This window comes from Dasypus novemcinctus, chromosome 6 (assembly GCF_030445035.2).
Source record: "Dasypus novemcinctus isolate mDasNov1 chromosome 6, mDasNov1.1.hap2, whole genome shotgun sequence".
Taxonomy (NCBI): Eukaryota; Metazoa; Chordata; class Mammalia; order Cingulata; family Dasypodidae; genus Dasypus; species Dasypus novemcinctus.
Window position 1 is genome coordinate 12,247,888 of NC_080678.1, and position 24,640 is coordinate 12,272,527.

The window sequence follows — 24,640 nt, forward strand, 5'->3', positions numbered from 1 at the left end:
CTGGATTTGAACCGTGAACTTCCCATGTGGTAGGCAGGCGCCCTGTCCATTGGGCCAAATCCACTTCCCTCCCTTGAGTTTGAATGCTGGTCCTCATAGCTGGCCTACGGCCATCCATGAGAAAGGTTGTGCCTCCGTCCCTGGGGGCTGGCGGTGACAAGGTCAGAATGCTTTTTCTGGGTGGGCTGGGGGCAGGTAGGACGGCAGAGGGACTGCCCCTCCCCCTCTGCACCCATCCAGAATGCCACCTCCATCTGACTCTGAGCCATCAGCCAGAATATAGCTCCACACCCAGTGCTGACCTCACAGGAGAGGCCCCATGTGGTAGTTTGAAGACCATTTGGACCCCAGAAGATCACATCCTGGGGTTAATCCACTCCTGGGGTTGGGAACTGTCAGTGGGACCTTCCTCTTGATTAGATGACTTGGTCAGGAGTGACCCAGGGTGTGGGTCTTCACCCTGTGCTGGTGTCCTTTATAAATGGGATGAATGCAGAGGGGGCTGCAGAAACAGACACACGCCGGACGCCAAGAGAGGAAGCCACGGAAACCAGGAAGGCGACAGCAACGAGGCCCAGAGGACGCAGACTCGGCGGTGTGCCTTCCCATTTCACAGAAGAGTCCAGATGGCCTGCAGCCGGTCTTTGGGGGGAGTGTGTCCCCTGAAGCCTTGATTTGAACATTTTTCCCAGATTCGGAACTGGAACCTTAGACGTTAATACATCTCCATGGTAAAGGCCAAACCATTTCTAGTATATTGCTTGGGACAGCTTTTAGCAAACTAAAACCACTCTTTGTGGTCCGATTTGGACTTCCTGTCGTGGAGGCGACCCGAGGTTGAACGTTGGATGCAACAGGTTGGGACAACGGTATGGAATGCTGTTGGTTTGGGCAGGGGCCACTTTGTCCCCACGGTTCTTGGATGGGTGCTCCCCACAGCTGATCTGAGGGAGGCTCCTGAGCGCTCACGGGGCTCTTTGTAATGGAAATCCCAAGCACGGAACCTTCCAGAATGTGCTGTTGGACACAGCTTTATTTTTTTTTGCTCCCTTCAGAAGATTAAAAACTCCTCTTGGTGTTGGCTGCTGGGACAAGGTGGCTCTTTCAGACCAGAGGGTGTAGAGCTGCACAGAAAACGTCCGCCCTTCCCTGTCCCCCGCCCCCTGCTGTCACTGGCTGCAGAGAAGGGAACACGCCCTTTCCCATGAGTGCCCGAGGGCCCCACAGGCGCCTCAGCGGCCACACAGAGGTCAGCAGCTGAAAGTTCCACTCCTTCCTCGGTGCATACAAACACCAAACGTGTTTTGTGCCCTGTGTCTCATTACACGCATCTTAAAAATGTGGCTTTTCTTTACGTGGACAAACTTAACATTCACAGCTTTACACAAGTGATTGCCTGTTTCCCCCTTACAATAGTTACATTTTGGTGGCAGGGCATAACCCACATTTTATTTTTATTTCACTTATAAAACCTTGGGGGTGAGTGCCTCTGTAAACATAAAAGCTTTCATGGAGCGTAAAAACCATGGTTTTTCTTTTTTCCAAAATGGAGGCATGACGCATCTGGATTCTCACAGCAGTGGAGCTGACCTGTTCGTTGACTGCAGGAAGTAAAAGTTTGGATGACATCACTGCAGGGTTATTTCTTGTTATTGTAATTAATGGAGCCACAGGAAGTAGCAAGACAGATGATTCTTGGCAGAAATGACCATCTGAAGAGGGAAGGAGGAAAAGAGGGTCTGGGAAGGCAGAAACCTTTCTGGATGTTCCAACTCTCCTGGGAAGAGATCTGGAGATCCGTAGACAGTTGCTGTGAAATGAGCTGCCTCCTGCCAGCCTGGTTATAAAATTCTTAACCCCTGCTACGACTCAATTTTTGTTTTTCTGCCTGCTGTTGCAGAGCAGCGCTGACCTGGCTGCCATTTGGTTGTGGAGATTCTTCAGTGCCGTATGTTTCTTTAATGTCAAGTCGCTGGCAGGAGGGCTTGTGGCAGTGAGTTTGTGCTTTGTGGAGAGGCTGTGCCTCTCAAGTGCCACGCGCTATATTGAGTGAGGAGTAGAGGGAACTGGCGTGACTTTGACCTACGTGAAGAAAGAATTCCTGGAAAATGAGAAGAGTGGGATGGGGGTCCTGGGCAGAGCCTGAGACCTCTAGACCTGCAAGGATGCCGGGCCCTTGTCAAGGGCTTAAGTGCCCATCACAATGGGCCTGAGCTGAGCAGGGTGGGGCAGCTTTGCTAAGGTCTTACACAGCAAGAGAGTGGGGGAGCCACCGAGCCCTGCCTGGGGTGCCCCAGATCAGGGCCTCAGGCTTGTCTGGGGCTGGCGTCAGGCTGGCTGCTGCCCCTGGTGTTGGGAGATGGTGCCCAGGCAGAGGTCTCTGGCGCTTGGGAAAAGTATAAAGAGGGAAACAGACTTCGGCAGCCTGTGCGGCATGCCTTTGTTCCTGGGGAGAAGTGGTGAAGCTTGTTTTTAATGAAAAGAGAATGTACCAACAGAAAATACAAGCTGATGAATTTGCGAAGCAAATACATCTAGATCAAGCCCCGCTTTGAAGGGCCCTCTCGGTCATGAGCTCCCCCTCCCCAGTGGCTCTGTTCTAACTTCCGCCGTAGAGGAACTTTGCTCGCTTAGCTTGAAATGGAGGTTTGCAGCCTGTACTCTTTGTGCGTTTGTGCCTGTGTGGGTTAGCCTTGTTTTATGTGAACAGCAGTGCCTTTTCACCGCTGTATGCTATTCCATAGCCTTGGTATACTTTCCTCCATCCTGCCTCCTGTTAATGGGCATAGGGGCTTGGAGGGTGTTGGGAGTGATGCTGCATGCGTGCCCTTTGCACATGGGGAATGCATTTCTGCTGAGAACTCACCTGGAGGAAGACCTGCGGGGCAATCAGGTCGTCTGTGTTTGGCTTTGGTAGATGTAGCTGTTTGATATGGTTATGAATTCCAAAAATAGATATTGGATTATGTTTGTAATCTGGTCTGTACCTGGGCATGATTAAGTTATAATTAGGGCTTTGATTGGGCCACGTCAGTAGGGTGTTGAGTCCCTGCCTCTTGGTGGGTGGAGACTCAGATAAAAGGCCTGGCAAAGGACAGAGTTGAAGCTTTTTAATGCTTGGAGGTTTTGATGTTGGAGTTTGATGCTGAAGCCTTAAGCTGGAGCCAGGAGAACACAGAGGAGTGGAGATGGCTCCTTAAACATGGTAGAAACTCCAGGGAGAAAAAGTGCCGTTTGCCTGATAGTCTACAGCTGACTTTGTGAAGAAAACAGAGGAGCTGAGCCCAGAGGAACCCAGGAAGTCTGAACTCTTGCAGACATCAACAGCCGTCTTGCTCCAACACGTGAAAATAGACTTTGTTGAGGGAAGCAACTTATGCTTATGGCCTGGCGTCTTTAAGCTCCTACCTCAAATAAATACCCTTTATAAAAACCAACCAATTTCTGGTATTTTACATCGGCACCCCTTTGGCTGACTAATGCAGTAGAACATGCCCAGCAGTCTTCAGGATGCTTATACCAATCTGTGCCCTCAGCTGCCGCGTGCAGGAGTTCCTGGCGCTCCACAGCCCTCACCAGCCCAAGGCATTGCCTGATGTTTTCCATTTAGCAATTATGGTGGATTTGTGGTAGCATCTTAGTTGTTATACAGAACATTGTTCCACGTTGTTGCCTGAGAAATGCAAAGAATGGTGCTTTAAGCTTGTTCTTTCCTTTACTTGCTCTTTGTTACTGCAATTCAGAATTCTGGAGTTGGGACTACAGGCTTTAGAAAGTCCTAAAATACTAGAGTTGGAAGGGAGATTCCAGAGACCTGTGAAACCTTGTTTTACAGAGGATAAAACCGAGGCCCAAAGTGGGTCTTATTTCCAAGGGTGGAAAACGATCTGAACTGAGTTTTGTGGATTTAACTTGCTTGCTGGATGGACCTTTTCATTAAGATTCTGAATGACTGAAAGTGTTCATTGGAAGGGAGAATGGAAGTGTAGCCCCTACCTCCCTGGAGGAACTGGCCTTTGGTGGTGGGGGGGAACCGAGAGTAGTAGTCAGCTAGCAGGCATGTTCCTCACCCACTCCGTGCAGCATGGCCTCTGCTGCTTGCCCATTGTCACCAGTGCGGGGACACTGCCGGACTCCCCTGATGATGCTGAGATACCCAGATGCATCACTAGAGGACTTTGGTTCTCTCTCAGCCTGGGCCAAGTTCGGTGCTTCATAGATCCATCCAGCTAATGTTGCTTAACTTGTATTCTTTTTTTTATTCTTTGTTTTGCTTTATTTTTACTTTTTGTTTGTTTTTTGTTTTGTTTTGTTTTTTAGTTTATTGAACTTGTTTTAAAAGGAAATTTGTTGGAAAGAAACACTGTCACCTTGCCAAAACCTTTTGCAGAGTATAGGATATCACCAGACCATTTCCATTAAAATCACACACGTGGATTTTAATGTAATGCCTTTAGGGCAAATGATAATCATATTACACCAAAACTTCCTTTACTCCAGAAACAGTGATCATCATGATAAGTTCCCCTGTTTCTAACCAGGTGCCCTACTGGCTGCAGCATCGCCCAGAAGCCTGTTTCCAGTGCCCAGTTGTGGGTGGAGCTCTGTGGAGCTGTGATGCCAGAAGGTTCTCAGCACCCAGGGCGGGCCTCGTCCTGCCTGGTGGTGAAGGCCCTTGCCGGCAGGACCAGGCTGGACCACTGCTTGGTGGGAAAGATGCCTTTAGAGGTCGCCCAGAGAACCCGCAAGTCAACGCCCGTCCTCAGTGTTGGTCGCGGTCTTGGGGCCCTAATATTATGCATAAACCGCCGTATGAACCAGCGAGTTGAATCGTTGGCCACATGAAAACTGTTTTCCAGTTCCATTGAGAAATTCATTTATGTAAAAGGCTGTTTGAAAGGGCCTTGGGGAGACATCAGACATTTTGAAGTTGGTATCACTACCATTGAGATTAAGTGGGTTTTGTTGTTGTGGTTGTTTTCGTTTGCTTTGTTTAAAAAAAAAAACAACCCAAAACCCTAAGTGAGAACATAGCAGCCTCTGGAATTGCAGAGGCAGGAAGGAGTCCCCAGAAGCTTTGGATCCACAGGCTTGAGCAGGCCCGCTTGTTACCAGGAGGCTGTGTTCTTTTCCTGACACTGTGTTCGTGGGCTCTGGAGGTTGAGTTTCAGCTGTTTGCCATGCTGTCATCTATTTATCGCACCCAACAGTTTAAGGAATGGTTTAAATAGCGGTTGCCAAAACTGTAATCAGAGTTTTTGTCGACGGTTTGGGGCCTTCCTGGTAGACTAACTGGTCCTGAAGTGCACATCGAGGGGCGTCTGCCAAACCTCCAGAGTAGCCCTTGGTCCAGCCAAGCTTCGGGCGGTGCCAAAGCCCCGGGGACGAGCGCCGGCCCCTTGGGTCTGCTCTGCACCCTCCCTCTGGGAGCCTTCCAGGCTCCATTTGGCGCCCCCCACCCTGGAGGAGCAGAGGGCTGCTGCCCGGGGGGCCAGGCGCAGGCGCCTGTTGTTCTTCTTCTCCGCCCTCCTGCCCAGTTGCCTTTTCCTGCAGGGTGCATGGGGGCTGGGCCCAGGTTCTGTCCTGGCCCTTCAGATTCTGACCCAAGAAAGCCCTGCGCTGGCCCTGAGGGGTTGGCGGTCGTGCGGACGTCAGGGCCCGGGGTGGCCACCCTCGCAGCTTGGAGGAGGGGCCCCGCTGGCCGCGGCTCCCACCAAATGCTCTGTCTCCTGCGTTTGTGCGCGGCTGACGTGTCTTGGCTCATCCCCCTCACCGAGAGGTGCCAGAATCCGCTTCCTGCTCTCATTCTGTTTCAGAAGTTGCGGCGCTGGGTCGACATCTTTGCGAATAGTCAGAGGCGTGATGTGTGCGTTTGGGAGGCGTTGGGGACGGTGGGACGCATTGTTGGGTATCTGGGACGTTGATTTCGCTGATCGTTGTGTTAATGAAAGGAAAATTATTGGGCAAATGGCGGGCTTCTAGCTCTGGTTTTAAAGATTTATTGTCTAGCCGTTAAGGGGTTTATTTTACAGTTACTTTCATCAGGGGCTCCAGTCAGCCTGCCCTTTCTGAAGTGCCGGCCCTTTCTCTGGCTCTTTGGGTGGCCCTCGTGGTCATTAGCTCTGTTTTAATTTGACTCTTGTAAGCTTTTACTGCCATCTTTCTGGTGTTAACTTCACTTTGGGGGTGGTTTCCCCCTTCCTGCTCCAAGCATTGGAGTGCCAGTCTTAGCATGCTGGATTAATTTCCTGTTCCACTTTGGCTCAGGCTAACTGCACGCATGACCCATCTGTTAGCAGCCTTTGCCACTTCCTCCGTCAGCAGCTCACGACACACGTTCTGCCTTGACCCCTGGCCTCCATGTTCAGTCCCCTGAACCCCAGGGCCACTCCTGGTCCAGGGTCAAGGGCTCGGAGAAGGTGGGTGGGGCGCCGTCATTCCTCTTACCACCCCCCCCCCCCCCCAGGTGTCCCTTCCCCTCTCAGCTGAGCTCCACCAGGTAAGGCCCCTGCTGCCTCCGTCCCCTCCGCAGAGGCAGGCGACGCTGCCCGGGTAAGTCGGGGCCCATGGGCGGATGCAGAAGCACCTGTGGGTGCAGAGTTGGCTCAGGACACAGGTAGTTAGTTGTGAAGCCAGGGGATGTGTTCCCTGCAGGAGCAGGAGGGGGCAGTGTGGGTGAGAGGGGAACCTTGATTTTTCCCCTTTTTTAAAAAAATTCTTTCAAATGGACTTTTATTTTTATAACAGTTTTAAGGTTTACAAAAAAAGATAGTACAGTTTTCATATACCCTTATTACCACCTTGCATTACTCTGATATGTGGTTAAAATTAATGAGCCAACATCGATGCGTGATTAGTGACTAAAGTTCACTAGTTTATTTAGAGGGAGTAACTTAACTTTATTGTTCAGGTCCTTAAGGTGTGCTTTTTTGTTGGTTGGTTGGTTGGTTGTTTTTTTGTGTGTGTAGTACAGAAAAGGAAGAAATTCCACATCCTTGATTTCTACTCAGCTTCTTGGGGCTGGGAGGAAGGGAAACCAAGGAGCTCCATTAACCTGGGCGGGGGTAGGGAAGAGTGAGTTAAGGCTTAAAATGTACCATTGCTGTTTGGGATGATGGAAAAGTTTTGGTAATGACTGGTGTTGATGGTAGCAAAACATTGTGAATGTAATTAGCAGCACTGGATTATATATTTGAATGTGATTAAAAGGGGGAATTTTAAGTTGTGTATATATAGTACTGGAATAAAAAAAAAAAACATTTAAATCCATGAAACTGCACAGCACAAACAGTGACCCCTAAGTTAAGCCATGGACCCCTGAGTTAAATCATGGACTAGAGTTAATGGTGCAATTACAAAAATCTGCTCTCATTTAATTTCAAGACATGCACTATGCAAATGCCAGGTATTAATAGGGTGGTATACGAGAACCTTGTATTTTATGCATGTTGGTCCTGGAAACCGACAACTTCTCTAATTAAAAAAATAATAAAAGGCAGGGAGCCAGCAGAAGTGGCCATTTCCCGATTGAAGGGCAAAATAAATACAGGTGAACGAGTTTTGGCTTGGGAACTAACTATTGGAAAATAAAATTGTCTAAATGGAAATTTTTGGCAAGTGTGTGCGGTGTCCGATCACCATTGCAGACATCTTAGGAATGATTCTGATTCTGGAATTTTAAAACTCTCTAAATTGTAATCCAGTCTCTGTGGTGCTCGTGTCATCCAGCAGAAGGGACCCTCAACTGTTTCTAGGGGTGGCCAGTTGTGCAAGGGCAAGGCGGTCACTTGTCACCACTGCAGCTGGGCCCACCCACGTCGGTCACAGGGGACCCAAGCCCCCTGGCCGGCCTGGAGGCCACTTGTGGAGGGCAGGGGCTCCTGCTCCAACCCAAGTGCTTTACATATGATGTAATACATCGCTCCCCTCCCAGCCTCTGACTGTGAGGGGGAGGATCAGAGAGATGGAGTTGTCCAAGGTCCACAGCGAGTCAAGGGAGAAGTCCAGTTGCATGCAGAGGAGGGTCTCAGGGCTCAGCTGAAGGGGAGCTCGGGCTAGCAGAGAGGGTAGGTGGCCCCGTCCCCAGCTGGGAAGGCCTGCCTGGTCTGCAGGTCACAGGGGGCCCCAGGGCACCGAGAGCCCCTCCCCCAGACGGTCCTGGTGCCCTCCCTTCCAGGCGCTGGCGCCCAGGGGCCTCCAGTGTAGCCCTACAGCCCCCGCCACCAAGCTGGGGAGCCCGAGGTGTCTCACCCTCAGCTCGTGCCCTCTGCGTCTCGGCACGCGTGGTGGTGTCAGCAGGGCACAGGGCTCCCTTCCTCACCCTTTCGGCGGGAATGCGCAGTGCTTGCCATCCTTCATGCCCGAGTCGACCAGGCAGCTTGTCCTAGGAGAAAAGTTCTCGTTTGTATTGGTCAGTAAATTACCAGCTTAGCTTTTCTTTTTCATTTAAAAAATAGTGGATTGAAGTTTATCATTCATACATGAACATACGTAACAATAAGTGTATAGTGTGAGTTGTGAACGTAAAAGCACACCGACCTATCGTCACACAGGGCTCCCAGATATCAGCCCTCCACCCCAGTTTAGGGGAAGGGGAAGGGGGTCATATGCACAAACTAACGTTTTCCTTTAGGCGCTATTAAGATCTCTGTGCATACTTCGGATTCTTTTCGTGTAGATGAAACTTAACGGCTCTTTCTGTTTGTGGCATCTGTGATATCATGAGCCCACAGGAGGGGGGAAGCCCAGAAAAGAAACCCTGGTGGAAGGAGGTTCCCAGAGGGCAGGGCTCCTCTGAGAACAGCTGGACAGACCGACGGCTCAGCTCGTCAGTCAGCTGGGACGAGGGGACAGGGCTGTGACGTCCCCGAAGGCAGCAGCCGGCTGGCGGATAGCTCTCCCGGCTCTGAGGGGTGAGCGTTTCCTGCACCCTTCCTCCCATCCGGTGGTGGGTGGTGGTGGGTGGTGGTGGATGGCGGTGGATGGCGGTGGACGGCGGCCCCAGGTGGCAGTGCCTGCTTCCTGGAGAGGCGCCGGCCACCTCTGCGGGCAGGACGGGGCCCCGCACAGAGCCACGCGGGTCCTCGGTCGTCGTTTGCACTGCAGCCTGGGAGGGTGGTCTGGCAGGATGCTGGCCATGGCGTTGGGTTTGTGGGGCCTGCTGCCACGCTGAGCTGACCTCTGGGGAGTCGTTTTCCTCTACTTCGTTTTCTGGTATCTCGTTGGTGAAGCAGCGGTGGACAGGGTCCCCTGGCTCCTTGCTAGTAGCAGGTGTATGTGGATTTCGCTTGTGGCTTCAGTGGCCCTTCAGGGAAAGTGAGCAGGCATGTGGTAGCCACGGACACAGGAGCTGAGTGGGTCTCGGGTCTCAGGACCGACCCTGCACTTGGCTGCTTCAGAGCGGGACTGGAGGAGGCCTGGGGACAATGACGGCAAGCTGGCTGCCCTTTGCCCCTGCAGCTCCCTGTTCAGCCCTGCAAGGGGGGTGGGTGGGGAGTCCCTCCTCAAAACCAAATTGTGGTGGTTAGAGGACTGAGTTTTGAAATGGTCAGCAGTCATTTGAGAAATGGCACAGAGCCTATAAAAACATTTTTTTTTCTTTTTTAAATAGACATTTTAAAGAGTCGTAGATGTACAGAAAAATCGAGATAATTCTATAGAATTCCCATATACCCTATATCCAGTTTCCCTTGTTATTTTCACCAAAGTCCATACTGGTTCACATTTCCTTAGCTCTCGCCTGATGACCTTTTCCCACGGTACTCTCAGTTGTCAGGTCTCCCTTGGCACTCCTGGCTGGGACAGTTTCTCAGATCGTCCTTGTTTTCGATGACCTTGACCGTTTGGGGAAGTACAGACAAAAGTTGGGTTTCTCTGATGTTTCTCTCGGTTAGAGTGGGTTTGTGGGTTTGGGGAGGTCTGAAGAATGCTTTAAAGAAAATGGAGAACTTTGCCACCCAGCGATGAACTGGCCCAAGTAGAGCGCTCAGGTTAGAGAAACCAGGTGAGTTGACTTCTGTGCATCCTGTGCACATGTGGTGCTGTCCTTGGGCCTCCGGGAAGGGACTGCTTGTCACATCCTGGTGGGCCCTGAGGCCTTGGGGAAGGGAGCGGCCTCGGCTGTCTGGAGCCTGTCCAGAGTGAGCGGCTGCTTCTCCTCCCTAGCCGGTGTCCACAAGCACACACTGGTCTCCCTGAAAACTTCCAGGGTCTCCACGGTCCAGAGGCCCAGACAGGGCGATGGATGAGGCCGCCGCTGGCTCTTGGCTACGCTGGTTTTTAAAATCCCAGTGAGGCAGTTCTTTCATGAGTAAGGAAGCCAAGGTGTGGGGGGCCCGGTGACTTGCCCAAGGTCACGAGCTCCCTTGTAAGTGGCAGAGCTAGAATTTAAACTTGATTTTCATGCCCTTCCTTCCCTACCTCTTATCTGTGGGCTGAGTTGTGCAGACTGGCATTTCTCGGTCATCCTCCCAGGCTTCTAGCCACCTCCCAAGGTCATCACGGCACCACCCCTTTTCCAGCGTGCTCCCAAATGTCTGGTCCGCTGGGCGCCCTAAGTGCAGCAAGCCCTAGACACCCCCTCCAGGGCTGCCCATCACCACGTCTGCACCTGCTCATCGGTTAGGCAGAGAAAGGCTGCTTGAGGTGGTTCTGACCTTGGCAGCCCCTCTTGCCACCACAGCTCTGAGTCTCCCTCCCTGCTGGCGAGAGGGAGCCTGGGAGAAATGGGGGCTCGCTCTGTGTCTTCACCACTGCTGTGTTAAGAGAAGCTGCAGTGGAAGCCTCACAATTGGGGCTCCTCAGCCAAGAGCTGGCTGGCTCTGGTCCCAGGACAGACAGAGGGCCTGGGACGTTCACCAGGGACGTGGCGGCGCTCTCGACTGCCTGGCATGGGAGGAAGGAGGGGGCAGATCACTTTCTAGAGGAGGAAAATGAGCCACACCTTCTTCACATTGAGGGTGAATGAATAATAATCTGAGCCTCCGTAGCCATCTCTGCTGGTGGCCAGGAGCCGCTGCTGGGGGATCCTCTCGCTGACTTGTGTCCACGCCTGCCCCCCACCATTTTCCCGGGGGTCCTGCTTTGTTCACAGTTCAGAGGCCCACAGAAACAAAACCCGGGGGCTGGCCCCACAGGGATCTGATGCGATTGTTCCCTCCAGCATCCTTTAGACCTATCTGTGTCTCTTCCCTTCTTCCTGGTCCCTTCCCCAGATTGCACAGCCCCTCAAGGGCTTCAGGGCAGGGCTTCTTAACCAGGGGTCCATGAATCCCCAGGGGGATCCGAGGAAAGAGTTCGGGGGGTCTGTGAGCTTGAATTGAAAAAAAAAATCAACTTTTTATCTTTATTTTCGGACCGCCAACTGAAATCCAGCATTTCCTTCACTTATGAATGTATGCAATAAAAACAAATTACAGCAGTATTCATTTCACTTGGCTCGCAAAGGGGTCTGTGGAACAAAAAAGGTTAAGAACCCCTGCTTTAGGGAGACAGTGGCAAAAGCAGTAGCCCTTTGGCCGTGGCTCTTTCCCAGTATTTTGCTGAAGTTGCTTGAGAGATGGTGCCCAGTGTGCGTTGGATTTAAACGTTGACTTGTCCTTGGATTTCCTTTAACTCTTTAGTGTGTCACGTACAGAAAAGGGCCCAGATCCCAAGCAGACAACCGTGACTTGTGGCAGCGGGGCCGAGCCCTTGGGTGGGTTCTAAGCTCGCGTGGAGCCTCAGTTTGCACGACTTCCGTTTGGGGTCTGATATGGTGCCTTTCCCTCTCTGGAAGTACCAGGTCCCGGCGAGTCCAGGGTCCAGGAACATGGGTGTTGCTTGTGTTAATGTTTTTCCCTTGGCGCCTGAGCCCACGTCTCTGGGTGGAGTGGGGAGGCGCATCCTTTCCCCACCAACTGAGGGTCTCTCAGCTTCCCAGGTCTTTGCAAAACAGTGGTGGCTGCCTGGGGGGTGTTTTAGATGTCCTTAGAAAGTATTCTCTGCTGCTAAGTAGTAAAACCAGTGAGGTAGGGAAACTTGTGTAACTGAAATCCTAAATATGCAAAACTCGGCCAAGAAAGAAGAAAAGAACAAAACCAGCTTTGAGCTAAGTAACCAAACCAGAAAGGTTTCATTCTTCGTCTCTCCCGGTGACTTTGACCGTAGGCTGAATCCTTGGGTCCTCACTGCACTGGGGGAGCTGGGTGGACATGGGGACAGGCGGACAGGCTGGAGAATAGCCTCCTCTAAGATTGTCTCTCATTTCCACCTCTCCTGAAGAGCAGGGCTCTAACAGGGATTTAGCGTCCACATTTAATCTGAACAGATCTGTGGTGACGTCATATGGGACATAAGTAGGTGGTGGGGGGGATTAAAAAGCAATTGACACTAATTTTCTTTTACTGCATTCTAGATAACTGGGTCCCTACGTGAAGGATGCATTGTGTAATGAAGTTACATTTGCCCCTAAAGTCGGAGTGCCACGGTGGGGGCAGCACTGCTGGGAAGGGCAGTGCTGAGGGGAAACCCCTGGCAGGATTTGCTGGACCAGGTGCTGCAGCCGGGAGGTGGAGGGGAAGGCATCTGGTGCTGGTGAGCAATACAGCTGCCCACCCCGTCCTAGCTGGGGACCTCGGCCGCGGCGGGCCGCAGGGTTGGGAGCCCCGGCATCTGGCCCACCCTGCTGGCCTTGAGAATCTATGCGACGCCACCACGGGGGGACCGTGCCTGCTTGTTGCCTCTTTACTTGGGAAGTTTGTCCTAGGTGAATGAATTTGCAAAACTTACGCTCCCCAAAATGCTGTCCCTGGGACAAAACCCAGCAGACCCTGGTGAGGTAAGTGTACCGCTGTTGAGTGCACTATCGTGAGTTGAGAAATTGTAGCTTCATTTGGTAGGAATCGGCACTTTTCACGTGGCAACTAATTTTTACTACTGGAGAGGAGCCAGAGGACTAGAATTTTCCCCCGGTTCTGTCCACGTTGAGAGGAACTTAACAGTTTTGCCGCAGCGGGAAAGGAGTCCATTTCAGGTCTGTCGTGAATAGACGTGCATGAGCGTCGTCGTTCGGTGGCCTTGCTGTCTTTTTCTTTTGTCCAGACTCGTCAAAGCCCAAGTGTGATGGTGGGCTTTGGGGGGCGTGTGTGTGTCACACGCATGTGGGCTCATGGAGAAATAAATTACACAAACTTCTTAAGTGTGATGCTTCCACCCACCCATCAGAAATAAAGATGTTCTCGGAGTAACGTGTAATTAGCTTGTCACGGGCTGTGGCAAAGTGGTAAAGAGAAGGAGAGTGTGACTGTTTGCTCATTGTTCTTTCTCAATTCACCCAGCATTGGCCGAATTAAGACAGTGTAAGTTCCAAATATACAGTGGTGCCTGTGGAGCCGTGGCCTGCGGAGCCGTGGCCTGCGCGCTGGAAGCCCTTCGAAAGCCCCTGGACTCCTTGGAGTAACATCCAGCCCCCAGGGCCACCCATGGTGCTGGCAGCAGCTCTGCAGAGGGGGTGGCTGCTGTTCCCACGGGGGGAGCATGCAGAGCCTTCAAGAGGTAGAGCTTTTATTTTTAAAAAACATGCAAGTAGGGGAGTGGATGTGGCTCAAGCGATGGAGTGCCTGCCTCCTCACGGGAGGTCACAGGGTTGGTTCCCGGTGCCTCCTAAAGGAAAAAAGAAAAAAAAAAAAAGACAGCAAAAACAATGAACTAGCAGACAAGGGAGCTATCTCAGGGAGGGCGGGAGGGAGAACATGCAAGTACGCAAAAACAGAAAGTGTGTACTGAACCCCCGTTCCTCCCCATATGCTCTCACACACCCACCAGTCTACCCAGAGCAAATCCTAGTGCCCCGTTGGCAAGATTTTAGTATCCATAAAAGACAAGGACTCCCTGTCTTGAAATGTAGCGGCAATCACATGATCACACCTGGAGGACACAGATTGGCAGTTGTCTGCTATGTTAAGCACCCTGTGCCCTCTCCCCCCTGCCCCCTTTCTTGTTTGGAGTGTACTTTTTTCCAGTGATCTAGACCTGACGGAGTAGACTCTGTCCTCGGCTGTCCCCTGTCCCGCCCCAGCTTCCTCTGTGGGCAGGTGCAGGTCCCCTTGGTGTCCCCCGCAGCCTGGTGGTAGCCCTGCCCTTCTCCACCATTTAAAATGCTCAGTGAACTGTGTGCGGAGGCTGGTGCTTCACAGAGGGCAGTTGGGGGCTGGAGCGAGGCTGCCCGGCTTCGGGGCCAGCAACTGTGCCCCTGGAGCAAGTGGTTTAGGTGATACCCCTGTGCCCGGACGCGAGTGGGAAGGACGAGCTGGCACTTGTGACGTGATGGGGAAGTGCCCAAGACGTGAGCTTCGGCGCCCTGTGACCACTCCACCTGCTGCCCGGGGAAGGCCACTGGCAGCCTTGGGGCCCAGCCGGGCATGACAGCCAGCCGGGGCCCCCGTCCACAGCTCGGGGCGTGATGCAGAGGCTGCAGCAGCTGGCGTTGGAGCCACGCCACGCTGCCCATTTAGACCCCACTCTCCTCTTTGCATCCTGTTTTTCCTGGTGGCCGAGTACCGGCCACCCCCAGGACTCCCAGCAGAGCTGAGAACTGGTCTTTGGTGTCAGAAGGTGACTGTTCTAGGAGCGTTCAGGAGAGCGGCTGAGGGCTGCCCCCCCACCTCCCCGCAAGCAGGGCCTGTGCTCCCCCACCCCACCCCCAGGCCACCAAGGTATGGGGGGCGGTGCTGAAGCAGGAACTGCCCTGGGGGAACATGTGGGTACCAAGCCGGCATCCCTACAGCAAGCTTTTCCTGAATCAGAGTGTCTAAAGCAGCCGATTCCACCAGAGGGGGCAGTTCCACTGGAAGTCCTAGTGAGAAATATTTTTAAAGCGCTTGGCTGTCCTAGCAGACTAAAATAAAATGTTTGCTTTAGCAATTTGCTTCGTCCTGAAAACATTCCTAGACAATGCCAGGGCTTTAGTTGGAAATAGTAGGCTCGGCTTCTTGGGATGGTCCCAGGGAGAATGTTTGGAGTGAAAATAAAATGGTGCATGTCGGGGCTGCTCGTCTCCGCAGGAATCCTGTGGGCGCTGAGGACGGCCGAGCCCGGCGCTGTGTACCCCGCAGAACCCAACTTGGGGTGGCCGGCTGCTGGGTATCCTGGGCACCGTGCCACGCCTCCAGGGCAGTCCAGAAGATTCTGGAATAGGGAAAAGCATCTCAGTGCCAGGCTGCATGTTCGTCTCAGCAGCCCTGGCCCCGCTGGGGGGGTTCTCCTGGCCCTGGGCCCACCCCTAGGCTGGACTCCTGTTTCCAAGGTGGGACGAGCGTGCCAGTGCGGTTCACATCCAAGATGACCTGGGACCTGACCCTGCCGGCTCTGCTTCTGGACTCCCCCCTCCTCGACGCGTGGCTCTGCCGACACAGAACTCGCCCCGTCCCTCTTCCACACGGCTGCCCCGCACATAATTGCAGGCAGAGCCCAAAGCTCCAGAACCTTCCCTCCTGGGGCCAAAGGCTCACCACTTCCTTCCACAACAGTTTCAGGTTTCTCACTTGCTTAGAACCCCATGTTTCAGGTGGTCTGTGGCACACGTGCACACACACACACACACACACACGTATTCTCACGAGAAAGCAAGCAGGAGAAGCTCAGTCACGGCCAGCAGTGGTAAGAAAAGTGCATTTCTGTTTAAAAGCCACTGGTGAGTTTTTCTTTAAAAAATAAAAGCACTTGAACTCAATTTCAAAGGACGTTTATGACCTTGGTCTGTGAGCCAAAGTAGCAAAGGATTTGCTGCAATACTTTGGATAAAAGTGTAAGCCAGAGTCCCCCGAGCGGCCACAGCTTGCTTGGTTTCCTTCTTCGCTCCCCTTGGCAGTGCTTCTGTTAGGTATGAAAATAGCTCACGGCGCCTTAAAAACAAGTGGTTGTGTGCGATGCTTTCGGATCAGCTGCCCGCTGTCACGTATGTTCCAGTTCTCCGTGTTGTTCTCTCTGCAAAAGAGCGACTTTGATCAATGGTTTGCTCTGCCCATCATAGGATAACCCTTGAGTTATGGTGGCCGTGGCCCCCTCCGCACCTCTGACCCCTTGCTGAGGCCGAGCGCCGGGAGGGCAGCGGGAGCGTTTTCAGGTGTGGGTTGGCCTCAGGGTTACCTGAGGTCCATAGGTGAACCGGATCCTGAATCCCCTTTCATCACAGTCTGCCCCCAGGAGAGCAGCAAAGCCAGACCCAACCCAGGGGTTCCCACACACCCCTCCCGGCTCCCAGGGAGCCCAGCCCAGAGCTGAGGAGCACCAGGATTTCTGGAAGCTTCTCCGCAGCTTGGTGGGGTGGGAGATCAGCTGGGGGGCCTTGGGCTGGATGGGCAGTGCTGTGAGCCCACCACCACCCCGGGCTTTGGGTGCTGCTCCTGAAAGTCTTGGCATCGTCTGCCGTCCAGCGTGGTGTGGTCGCCGGCCAGCCGCGTCCCGCTCATGGTCCAGGAGAGCCAGGTCCCAGTCCATTCATTTAAGCCACTCTGTATCCTGTCTCCTCACCCATCCCCTCATAACAGTCGCCCACCTGTCTGACACTGAATTTCAAGATAGCATGAAGTTACGTGCATCTTACTCTTCCCATGGCAGCAGCTGATTTTCTCCTGTAAGTGGACAGAACTCACCAGAACCCCAAAACACTGCATTGCCGGTGTGTTCTTTCCTCCCTCGGCATGGACTTTATTTATTTTTAAAGATTTATTTATTTATGTATTCCCCCCTTGTGGCTTGTTCCTTTTCTTTTGCTGTCTCTTCTCTGTGTCCATTTGCTGCACATTTTTTTTCTGTATCTGCTTGTCTCCCTTTTGTTGTGTCATCTTGCTGCGCCAGCTCTCCATGGTGCACGGGCCAGCTCTGCCTTCACAAGGAGGCCCCGGGACATGAACCCAGGGCCCCCCGTAGGTAGACAGGAGCCCAGCTGATTGAGCCACAGCCGCTTCCCTGGTCTTTATTTTTAACTGTCCTTCGGGCGGCAGCTGTCTGGGGAAGGAAGGTCCCCAGTGTGCAGGATGCCGGGCTCTCCCCGCCAGCGCTGTGCCCATGTGCAGAAAGCTTCCTGCCTCCTGGCGGTCCAGGGACACACAAAGGCCCTCGTGGACTGACCAGCCTTTGGGGATTCGTTCTGGCAGCGTGAGGTCTCCGTGTTAAGAAGGAATTTGGCCGACTCGATTCTCCGATCTGTGTAGATGCGTTTTGTGATTGCCCTTTTATCCAGGGGATAGTTAGACTCTCTCAGACTGTCCTCCTGGTGCTTGCTGGGATCAGGCAGGAGCAACTGGGAAAGGCTCGGAGAGTTCAAGGTTGATGGCAAGAGCCCTCTCCAAGTGGAGGGACGGTGCTTGCGCAGATAAAGCCCTCTATCCCAGTGCGGGTTTTACTACGCAGTTTTCTGTGCCTGTGTCCCTTACAGTGGGTAACTTTGGAAAGAATTTGAGGAGACCGTATACTACTGGCTCCCTCCCGCCTGGTCTGGAGCGAGGGAGAGGCTCATTCGCTGGAACACGGGCGAAACGGGCACCCTGCTTTTCCCGCGCGAGCCCCTCTGCACGGCCATTCAGCGCGGGCAAGGGCCTGGATTCGGGCCCAGCGGCTGAGCAGGCTTCTGCGAGGCTCCGTGACAGTCCATAAAGAACAAACGGGAGGCTGCCGGCTCTCAAACGGTTAGGATGAGGCGCCCGAGACGGCCCCCGTTCATTAAAAAGCACCAGCCCTGCTTCCTGCTGTGGGGCCAGGGTCTGGCTTCCTGTGAGACCCTCCTCGGGGTCTGGGGGCAGGAAGCGCCACCGGCCAGGCCCCGGCCCCCGGCCCCCACCCCGTGACCAGTGGCAGAGCCTTAACAAAGGCCAGGGCGGCCTGGCGGGAACGGCGCCTCTTCCTGGAGGAGCATGGAAAGGTAAGTTGGATCTCGTACAAAAAAAAGGCCGAGAGGCTTCGGAGCCTGGAGTTTTGTCAACAGTCGAAGCAGGCCCTATTTTAAGCCCTGTTACGGCCCGAGACTTCCTGTTTTTCCAAAGAGGCCTCTTGTTTTGGTTTTCACGATGATGGATTTATTTAATCGTTGCCTATCCAAGTGACCCAGATTGTTTTCCAGCCCGAAAGGAGAGAGTGGGAGCTCTCGTGACCCGGGGACGCCCACCAACATTATCTGTCAAAGAGTGCACGTCCCGAGGATTCTCCAGCCTCCACGTCTGGCCTGTGAATGCACAGGGAGCAAACTGCCCAGGCAGGGCCCGAAACCTTCTAGAAGTGGGGTTCGGCCCCATGTGCAGGGCGGCGGCGACTGGGCAGAGGACCCCTGGAAGGGGCTTTTTGTTGTCTCTCTGGGAATAAGCTGAGCCGTGTGCTTCCCTCCTTCCAGGAGCCGTGGTCTGGCCAGTCAGTCACATAAATCCCGCTCCCTTCCTGCTGACCTTTTGGCACCGACAGATGTTTTTTCTTATAAGTGTCATTCTGCTCTGCTCGCTGACCTCACCAAATTGCGTGGAAGCCCCGTTCCTGAGTGTGCTCCGTTTAACCCTTGCTGAGGTCCCCTGCTGGGATGGGGGGGCGCCCGAGCTCCTCTGGGCACTCCCTCCTTGGGGGAGCCGGGCCCGGCGGAGGACACAGAGGTGTGATTGGTCACTCTCGAGGGAGAGCTTTCCAGAGCTCTGCAGGCACCGCGGGCAATTGTGCGCCATGGCCGTCGCTCTTTGGGTCGTCGGGAGCACAGCATGACTGGGAGGCGGGTCCTCGGTAGGAGGGCCATGGGCCGCGGTGCGAGGTGGGCCAGCCGTCGCCTGTGGTGGGGTCGGGACGGATGACATTGGCCCTCCGAAACCCGCGGAGGTTTTCCCAGGTGCCACCTCGTGTCCAAGAGCACAGCCACCGTCTGCCAGATGCTGTTGCCAGTCTCGAGTTGGTACTTTCACACTTAAGTGAACCGCACACGCTAGGTACAGTTAGGAGACGAGCGGTGTCCAGGGTGAAGGAGGATGGTTTTGAGAAGACGCCCCCTGCGCCCGGGGTCATGGTGTCATCTTATAGGACTGGAACCTGCCCTTAGAGCCAGCAGCACACACACTTCTCCAGATGTCTGGGAGGGATCCCTAGGATGTGGAGACCCTCCCAGAGCCTTGCTCAGAGCAGGGGTGATCCCAAGATGGGTGATTGTGCTGGGTCTGTTCTTTCATAGTGGGGGCACCTTGGGGTTGCCACCAGCCCAGCCAAGCCGCCTTCTGACGGCTTGTGTGTGCACGCACTGGGCGCACTCTTAAGTGTTGGCTGTGGTTACCAGACTACCTGTGGGCGAGAAGGATTGGGTTCCACATTGCAGAAGTCCCCCTGCCCTCACTCCACCCTGCATAGAGACCCCGCTAGCAGCTGGATCCATTTCTACCTGCACTTGGAGCTGGTTGGTCGTGTCAGAGGCGTTGGTAGTCCCTCTCCTTGGTCCAGGGAGCCCAGCCTTCCGTGGTGCTAGTGGCTCCGGGACTGTGGGGTGTGGCTGAAGTGGGCCCCTGTGTTTCCACTGCATTGCACCAATAAACTAACGCAGAGCTCCTCCTGGAGGCCAGGGTTGCAGGGGAGTGAGCAGAAATGCTGGACTTGGAGCACCTTGGTGGATCCTCAGATTTTCAGAGGTCAGAGGCTTAGATTTGGTGACTAAAAATTCCCCAAGGCCCCAGAAATGCTGTACTCTAAGGAACTCTCAAGGGCCACACGTGTGTGTGTGTACATACGTGTGCACACCCGCAGCCACGCTCAGGCGTCTCTCCCCGCTGGGTCCCCGGCTGGGTTTGCTGGGACCCCAGACCTCACATCTGCCCTCCCCGTCGTGAGAACGGTCCGTGTCGTGCAGACAGACGCTGTTAGTGTCCCCCTGTGCCCTCTCTCTGGTTTGGAGAGCTCAGGCTTAGAGGAGCAGCAGTTCAAGGGCAAGGTCTAAGGGAGGAAGGACAGGGTCTGTGTAGGCCAAGTTCTCATGCAAGGGAGTGGCCTGGGCCCCCAGGGTCTCTTCCCGGTCCCCAGATTCCTGGGTGGGCCTGGGTCACCGTGGAGACCCCATGGTGCTTTTGTGAACATCACTTGTGGAACTGAGCCCTGGAGGAAGTGAAAACAACAGGCCCAGAGGCATGGCTGGTGTGAGGAGGGTGGTTTACCCCCAGGTGTTTCCAGAATTGGTATGTCCCAGCTCTTGTATCAGTGTGGGCAGCAGAGACCTACAGCGCTTCCGTGGCTTCCTGTTAGTGTTCTCCACCCATGGGTAATGTAAACTCAGTGCCATGCATTGTACACATGTGGTACGGTTTTTATCTCTTCAGTGGAGCTGTACTTCATCTGTGGTAAGTTTGGTGGCTTGGGCAAAGGACTGTGTTAGTTATCTATTGCTGTGTAACAAGCAGTCCCATCAGCAGACTCTACTGGAGAATCCTCTTCCAAGGTCACTGGCATGGTTCCTTGTGGACTACAGCCTCCCTCAGTTCCTGCCTTGTGGGCCCCTCCATGGGGCGGCTCAGATCCCCGGCCCCCATCAGAGCGAGCAAGTGGGAGCTGGGAGCGGGATGCCCATTCAGGTATGCTTTGAACCTGATCCCATCACCTCTGCCCCAGTTTGTTTGCTAGAAGCAAGCCAGCCTCCTCTCAGGGGTGGGGGGCTTACCCAGGTGTGAGGGCCGGGAGGTGGGGATCCCTGGGGCCTTGCTGTTGATGCCACAGTGAGGCGGGATGCCGCCGGCGGAGCAGGTTCTCGGGCCTCCTGAAGGGGTCTTGGAGGCAGCTCAACTTCCCCCCCCCCCCCCCGGCCACAGGCCACCCTGGATTGCAAGGGAGGGGAGCGTTGGGTCCCATGAGGGCGCTGGGCAGGTCATCGAGACCCTGTCCGCGCAGCCTTCGCCAGGGTCCTGTGCAGCTGGGGAGGAGGCGCCATCCTGCAGGCCTGCCTCGGGGAGGTGGGCGGCCCCACACTTCACCGTGGACCTCTCCACCTCCGAGGCCAAGGTGCCTTTCTCCTGTCCTCCTCCCACTGCTGCCCCCAGGCTGAGCTGAGCGGTGGCCCAGGGCAGGGTACCTGAGGAGGCAGGATGTCAGCCCTCACCTGAGATGAAGCCCCGAGGTGTCGAACCCCAGGCCTTTTTGCACCTGGGCAGCCTGCCCCTGTGCTCCCCTTTGGGGAGGAGCCATCGTTAGTCCGGGCCTTGGCCCCCTGTGTCCTCTGGGGATCTGGCTGCAGCACTTGCCAGGCTGGGGACCCCAGGGGGCTGCTTGTCCAGGGCCTCTTGCCCCTTTGCTTCCTTCCTGTCTGCTTGGATGATGGGGGTGTCGGGAGAGGATGGACAGGAGCTATTTTGTATTTTGAACCTGCCCCGCTGGCCAGGTGTGCTGAGGGCTGAGGCCCCGGATCCCGGGCCGGCCACCGACCACTTGGAGGTGGGAGCTCCCCGGCCTCAGGGACTAATACCAGCTGAACCCCAGAAAGCTGGGGGTGCTCCACCCCTGCTTCTCTGAGGTTCATTGATGGCTGTGGGGACGTGGTTTGTCCATGCTTTGGGATTATGTTGGAAGTTCTAGATTTTGAAGGAACAAATAGGTTTGGTACCAGTGTGACAAGCTGCGTTCTGTATATTTGTATCTTCCTTTCGAGAGAATAATTGGAGAATGTGAATGGGAGAAAGAGAGTGGGGTTGGTGGAAGGGGGGAGAGAGATGGGGGTTGGAGGGAGACCATGGACAGAGGAGAGTGCTCTTACCCTCAGAACTCCCTGGGAATGTCGCAAGCGTTTGATGGAGCTGATGGTGATCCCGGAAACAGCAGGGTCCTGAGGGACGTTACTCCCCCACCCCTGAAACAGAAACGACATCCGGTCAATGACCGCAGAGCTTGACCACGGTGAGCTATTGCCTACTGGGGCACCCCGTCACCTGTTTTGGCTTTCAGATCCCAAAGGCATGTGTGGCTTTCTGGACAGGTCCCCCACCTCCTGTGAAACAGGTCTGCAGAAGGCCTGGGGTACGGGGGACACCTTTCTCCCAGCTCCTCTGCGGTTCTCACCTGCCGACTCGGGGTCCCCCTCTGCCCCTCTGTGGCCCACCTGCTTGATGGTGCTCATGCACAGGTGGGGTGAAGCAATGTGTTTGAATGATCAGATCCCAAGTTTAGAGGGAAAAAAGGTTAGGACACGGTCTTCTGTCACTCTGGAAAGCCCCAGGTCTGCCCCTTGCATGGAGCATAGAGACGGTCGGGCCTGCATGATTGACGTGACCTGTGACCTTCAGTTGAAAATGTGGGGCCTCCTATTCAGGAGGAGGGACCAGAGAGGCACATGCGGGGGCTGGGCGTGCAGGAGTATGGGCTGGCAAGACGGGGCGCCCAGAAGCAGCCTTCCCTCCGAGCCCTTCCCCAGAGTCATGCTGTACCAACTGGATGGGACCGTCCAGTCTGGGGACATACACCTGGAATCCTTGGACTCCCCTGCCCGTTACCTGTCTGCCAGGACCTCCGTTTCCACAGCTTCCCCATAAATGATCATGGCCATTACCTGCCAAGAACGCTTTCATAGGACTTCACAGTTAAAGGGGGCTCCCTGGGCACTTGCCCCATGGTTTGATTCACGTTGAGACACCCCCACACACACACCGTCATCCACGTGGTCCCCTGCCCTGACGGCGCCTGTTTTAGTTTCCTTGGCTTCTTAAATCCCATGGAATGGGGTCAGGGTGAACAGTGGGAATTTGTTTGCTCACAGTTTTGAGGTTAGGAAAAAGTCCACATGAAGGCAGCATCCTGGGCAGCGCTGGGGCACGGGCTGCTGGCCATCCCTGGTCCTTAGCGTGTCACACGACAAGGCACACGATGAGTCTCCTGGTCGCTCCTTCTCTTCCTGTTCCAGCTGTCCAGCTTCTGGCTGCCGCTCCTGGCTTTTTCTCTGAAGTTCTCTCCTGCTTACAGGATAAAGACCCCTCCTGATTGAGGCGGGCCACACCTTAACTGAAGTAACCTCCGCAGAAGTCCTCCTTACCGTGGCCTCACACCCATAGGCATGGATTAGATTTAAGAACATGTTTTTTGGGGGGACTTGGCTCCAAACCGCTGCAGTGCAGGAAGCTCATGAAGAGCCCAGCTCGTTCTGATGAGGGTTCCCACCTCTCCAAGTTCCGTGGAGCTGGCGTCCAATCCCCCGCTCCAGCCAGCTCGCTGCTCTAAGGATATTTTAGCCATGGACAGAACATTCCGAGCTTTAGTAAGTGTAAAACTGGCATTGTTTACCCACCACAGCCTTGGAGCCCAGGACTGGAGCCAGCTGTAAAACAGGTGAAATACTTCAAGAAGATTGGTTAACTCCAGGAATAGCCCAGAACAGAAAAACAAAAGGAGCTATTTAGATAGAGGCTCCCCCCCCCCTTTTCTCTTTTCATCAGGAAAGATGAATTCATGTGACACATGAATGTCACACGCTCCCCTCCTCCCCCACCGGTCTCCACGGCTGGCCCCGCTTCCCTTGGTTGCCGGCACTGATACAAACAAAGCCTGCCTTCCCCTCTGGGTGTCTGAGCGCCGTCCTCCACATCAAAACCGTCGTGTTAAGCAAAATGAATAGCTGCAAGCTGTTTTATTTCATGTTGCTAAAGAGCTACATATAAGATTAAGGGCTTGGGTGTTTTTTTATGACTCAGGTTGAAAAGATAAGGTCTGAGAAGAGCCGCTTTTCCATCAAAAGATTTCTCCGGAGTTGGGGATGTCTGGTTCCTGCTTCCCATTTCCGTAAACTCTGGCATGACAGCAGCGCTGTGTGTGCTTACAAACCCTTCCCTGCGGAACAGCTTTTTTTCTTAGAGAAGCGTTGTTACAGAATTTGGATATTGGTAAAGAGCCCACGTGGAATATCCGCCGTCATAGGCTAATTACCGTGTTCTTGAGCTAGAGTTGGCTCTCCTGCTGTGATTTGTGCGAGTGCCACCTCCTTTGGCATAAAGGATGGGCCGCCCCAGGAGACGTTGGCCCCTGTAGAACGATGCTGTCCCCAGCACGCCTGCAGCTCAGGTGTGGGACGCGACATGTGTGTGATGGGCAGGGCCCTGGGTGCAGGTGAGCTTTCTCTCCTGGGTCACAGTTGCTCAGGATCTCTGTCTGCTTTGGCCCACAGCTGGGTCCTTAATCCTTTGCAGAGGTTGGGTGTATTTTGAGTGAGCTTTTCTCACTGCTTATTTTTTTTAGGAGGTACCGGGGATTGAACCCTGGATCTCGTACATGGGAAGCAGCCGCTCAACCAGTGAGTTACACCCATTCTCCGCACTGTTTGTTTTGAGGTCATCTCCCAGATATGTTTTCTGGAAACTGACCAAGGACCCCAGCCGGCATTTGCATTAACGACTTACCTCCATCAGCGCAAGCTCCATTCCCTCTGGACCGGACCCCCTGTCCATCTCTTGCCAGCCTCGGCCAGCAGACAGTCCACACGCCTCGCCGGGTGGCTGGCCCTGAGGTGGGCTGTACCGAGGACCGTCCTGGGATAGGGCAAAGCCAGTGCCACACAATGTGTTTGGAACAACGTGGGTTGGTGCTTGTGAAGACACAGGCAGCGAAGGGAGGGGGTGAGGCTTGTCCAGAGGACTCCTGGAGAAGGAGGAACTGAACTCGGGTGGGACACCCCCGATCTCCA

General features: G+C 54.3%; 1 long non-coding RNA gene across 1 annotated transcript; it reads right to left on the reverse strand.

Moving 5' to 3' along the window:
- Positions 1 to 15,632: 15,632 nt before the first annotated feature.
- LOC111767014 (uncharacterized) lies at positions 15,633 to 23,233 on the reverse strand. The gene is made up of 3 exons (XR_002798921.2): positions 22,725 to 23,233; positions 21,731 to 21,823; positions 15,633 to 15,963 (listed from the first exon to the last, which is right to left on the reverse strand). It is a non-coding gene; the product is annotated as an uncharacterized lncRNA (long non-coding RNA).
- Positions 23,234 to 24,640: the final 1,407 nt, after the last annotated feature.